Source organism: Eschrichtius robustus, chromosome 1 (assembly GCF_028021215.1).
Source record: "Eschrichtius robustus isolate mEscRob2 chromosome 1, mEscRob2.pri, whole genome shotgun sequence".
Classification (NCBI taxonomy): domain Eukaryota; kingdom Metazoa; phylum Chordata; class Mammalia; order Artiodactyla; family Eschrichtiidae; genus Eschrichtius; species Eschrichtius robustus.
Genome location: NC_090824.1, coordinates 142,478,315 through 142,483,390, shown reverse-complemented (window position 1 = coordinate 142,483,390; position 5,076 = coordinate 142,478,315).

Here is a 5,076-nt window from a genome sequence, read left to right as displayed (position 1 = left end):
TTTGTTCTTTTGATATTGAGCTGCATGAGCTGTTCGTATATTTTGGAGATTAATCCCTTATCAGTTGCTTCATTTGCAAATATTTTCTCCCATTCTGAATGTTGTCTATTCATTTTGTTTACGGTTTCCTTTGCTGTGCAAAAGCTTTTAAGTTTATTTAGGTTCCATTTGTTTATTTTTGTTTTTATTTTCATTACTCTAGGAGATAGGTCAAAAAAAATCTTGCTATGATTTATGTCAAAGAGTGTTCTGCCTATATTTTCCTCTAAGAGTTTTATAGTAACCGACCTTACCTTTAAGTCTTTAATCCATTTTGAGTTTATTTTTGTGTATGGTTAAATAACAACAATTTTTAAAATGGGCTTTATTTTATAAAGGCTACCCCAGTTAAGCAGACTTAAAATTGTTTATTTTTATATTTCTGAGGGTTTTTGGAATACTTAATTTATAGGATCAGTTATTTATCTTTCATTTGAAGATAACACTCTTGAGATTTTATGAATTAATTTAGTGATATCCAGAGGTAGAAAATGTCACATATACATAACATACATGCATACATACACACTTAGAGAATCATACATAAACTTATATATAGGTGCAAATAGATATCTTAGAGCTTTCATTCTAAAACTTTGGCCCTGACTCAGTAAGACATAGTAATACAATTTCACTTGTTTATAACCACTTTATATTTTTATCTGTATTGTGTTTCTGGCAGTGGACAAGTTAAAATTACCTGTTTACAAATGTTTGTAAACATGACTGTTAAGATTCTTTTTGTCCCAATATGTAATTTGATGGAAGCTGTTAACTAAATTTTAGGACAGTCACTGATGAAACACCTAGCAGCTGTCTGGATATCTTTGAACACATATGAGGGATTAAAAACAAGTTCTGTTTCCAAATAATCATTTTTTTCTCTTTTAGCCATAAGTGTTTACTTTGGGGATCCATTAATCCCTTGGGAGTCCTCAATTCAGATTAGGTGGCCTACAGTTCAAGTCACTGGGAGTTGAATAGCTGAAGTGGGAAGGAAAAAGTTTCTGGACAGAAAAATGCAGAGCACAGAGGTATGAAGGGAGACATGTAAAAGAAATCAAAGGAACTGGAGGGACAATCCAAATCAGTAACTGAAGGAAGAATAAACAGCTGTGATGAGAAAGAAGAGATTTTAGAGGAGCCAGTTTGGGAATTATGTTTCCCCAAAAGGCCATTGAAGTTCCGAATTATTATTAGCAATATTATGCCAACAGGAAAGTAAGCAGACAAAGTTAAAGCACATTTCAGCAGGAGTTCAAGAAGGTTTTTTATTTTAGCCAGCTGAGAGATCTCATGTTTATAAACAATCTTTATACTTATTGTTGGTTTGCAAACTTAAGAGATTCCCAGGTGAAATTTAAAATTGATCTGTACATGGAAGGCAAGGGGAGACTGAAGAAAGGATCCGATCACTTCATACAACAAGCACTCTAAGCCAGCCTCTCATTGTCTGGGACTCTAATATACCTTCTACATTATACCCCAAATCTTAACATTCAAACTCTTTCCCTACAAGCTACAATAGATATTTGTCTTGGTCAATGGTGTAGCAAATGGACTAACCAATGGATACATGATCAATCAGTCAGAAGTGAAGACAAAGTTTTCAAAATTGCACACTTAGGGTTCTGGATGTGGGGTCCAGAGTCTCAATAATCAGTCTGATTCTATCCGATTCACATCATAATTATCAAAGATAAAGCAGAAGTGGGCATAATTAAAGCAGAAAAAAAAGGGTTTTATTCAGAAATGTTGTAATACAGGAAAATAGACCTCAGTATAAAACTGGGCTCAAATTTGAATACAGCATGGACAATTAGGTATTTACAGCCAAAGGATTCTGGTGGGGTTCAGTGGATGGAAAGTCACTAAAAGGAAACATCAAGGGTAATGTGGATTCTGGCTAAACTGACTTAGTTGAATAGTGCTGAAGACAAGCCTGGCTAATCAGACTTACCTGGTGGATGGTGGAGGATGAGAAACCTGATTGGGTATTGATGATTATCAGACATGGAGGATGAGAGACTCTTGCTATACTGTTTTAATAGGGTTTTTTTCCCAAGGATTTTGTAAGGAAGTGCACAGATTCCTTGGAAAAGACTCAGGAGCCTGGCTAATGTTGGAAATAAACAAGGATTTTGTCACTACCAAAGGGAAATTGGACAACTACTACAATGAAGATAATGAAGAGTTTGTCTGGAATACAAAATAAGGATTTCTTTAGGATTAGCATACCCTTTCACTGAGGTCAGTTGGAAACTACAATAACCCAATGCAAGCAACACTGGTAATGACACTAGACCCTTTAAGAATAAAGGTTTACCAATCAGATAAATTCTCCAACCAGATGAAGTTGTTGCTGAGGCAAAAGAAATACAGAATGGGATTAGAATAGGGTAGTATAATGCTAGGTTCAACTTCGTGACTAGTTACAGAAATAAGGACTGTAATTGGCATGAATATTTTCCCCTTATTTTGTTATGAATGTTTGTGTGTATGCACACATATATTAAACATATATCTTTGTTTTCTATTCTTTATCACTCCCTTAACTTATAATATGAGATGTATTAACTTAATATCATATATTTAAGTATCATTTAATTTACATCATACAGTTGTTAGAGATATAAAGAAGAAAAGTAAACCTACTTAAGGACTGTCTTTCCTCTTCTGGGGTAGGAGTTTGTTTTCAGTTGTATTTAACATAGATGTATCATGTTAGGCAGAATTAAAACCTCAGTATTGTCTTTATTTGGAGATTAACATTATTTGATACAACATATATATATGTCACAAGAGGATGGACTTGTGATGGTTAATTTTATGTGTCAATTTAACTGGGCTAAGAGAAGTCCAGCTAGCTGGTAAAATACTTTTTCTGGCTGTGTTTGTGAAGCTTTCTGGAAGGGATTAGCATCTGATTCAGTAGACTGAGTAAAGAGATCATCTGTCACTAATGTGGGCAGGCATCATCCAGTCTGAATAGAGAGCCTGAATAAAACGCAAAAGCAAAGAAAGTGCAAATTTCTCTTTTACTGAGCTGGATGTCTGTATGTTCATTAATACATCAGTTATTCTGGTTCTTAGAGATTTGGACCCTGGGATTTAAACCATTCGTCCCCTGTTCTCAGGCCTTATTCCTGGGACTAGAAGTACACCACCTATTTCCCTATTCTCTGGCCTTCAGATTTTAACTGTTTTATACCCCCAGCTTACCTGGTTCTCCAGTTTTCTGATAGCAAATAGTGGGGTTTGGGGGCCTCAATGACTGCTTAAGCCAGTACTTACAACAAATCTTTTTTTCATATGTATGTATGCATGCATGTATGTGTGTGTGTATGTATATATGCATGTATGTATGTATCTTTCTATCTATGTATCTATATATCTGTTTATCTATCTATGATATTAGTTAGTCTCTTCAGGAGAACAATGACTAACATAATTTTGGGTACCCAGAGTGGTCAAAAGGAACAGAATATTAAGGATGAGTTTTCTGAATGGGTTCTATGTTTTTGGAATTTTCTCTCTAATCTGATTATATTAAAAAAAATAAAGACACTAATGACTCTAATTCTAGTAGTAAACAGAGCACTATAGTCCAGGGTATGAAATGTTTATAGAGATAAGCAAAATATGTGCATTAGATACTACTAAATAACCACTTATAATAAGAAAGTAATTAAGTGACTCTGTATATAATAGTTTGAAATACTTTTGGAAAACTAAGGAATATAATGGTATTGTTTGGCTTTTCCTAATGTCCCTGAAAAAGTGGTAAAAATAAAAGAGTGAGCTTAGGGATTCGAATTATCAGCTCAGGCTTGCATCAATGACCTAAGAGTTTCTAGGTATGCATGAGGGAGAGCCTATTCTCCCGTCTGGGCTGAAATGGCTGAAAATCAAGCAGTAATTGGTTAAATTTTGAGGAAAGTTAAACTTCCAGATTCCTAGGATGTCTACTGTTAAAGTGAGAAAATTATTGGGAAAAATGGTATCCTGTGTTGTGGGATAGAAACATGTAGGATGACTTTGAAAAATCTGGGTATATAAAACTCCTAAATATTGATGAGTTTTCTTTGCCAGTGGAAGTGGTCTACCCACCCTGAGCAAAAGTGACCTCCTCAACTCCAGTAGCACTGGTACTCCAACACCAAGTGGTAGCAGCCTCTAAATCCACAATGGTAACATCCTTCCCAACTCCATCTGTGATATTATCTTTGCATTTGCTTAGAAAACAATAATGACCTCCCCTGAGACATTTGCCACCTATGACTAGACACAAGTCCCAGCAGACCCCTAAAGGGGAGGTACAAAATGTGACTGATGAGGTTATGTGCTACCTCTCAAAGGAACCACTTGAGTTTTCTAACTTCTACAAGCAGAACTCTGGGAAATATGTTTGAGAATGAATATTAAGGGTATAGAATAATTGTGGAAGGAATATAAAGTTGGATCAGGTCAAATTTTTAAAAATAGAAGTATAGTTGATTTACAATGTTGTGTTAGTTTCAGGTGTACAGCAAAGTGATGATTCAGGTATGTATATGTAGGTATATGTATATATGTGTGTATATAAATACATATATATATATTTCAGATTATTTTTCTTATAGGTTACTATAAAATACTGAGTATAGTTCCCTGCGCTATACAGTAGGTCCTTGTTTGCTAACTACTTAATATAGTAGTGTGTATGTATATTTTAATCCCAAACTCCTAATTTACCCTTTCCCCACCCCCTTTCTATTTTGGTAACCAGAAATTTATTTTCTATGTCTGTGGGTCTATTTCTGTTTTGTATATGTTTATTTGTATCTTTTTTTTTAGATTCCAGATATAAGTGATATCATACATTTGCCTTTCTCTGTCTGACTTACTTCACTTAGTATGATAATCTCTAGGTCCATCCATGTTGCTGCAAGTGGTATTATTCCATCATTTTTTATGGCTAAGTAATATTCCATTGTGTATCTATATCTATATATCTCACATCTTCTTTATCCATTCATCCATAGATGGACATTTTAG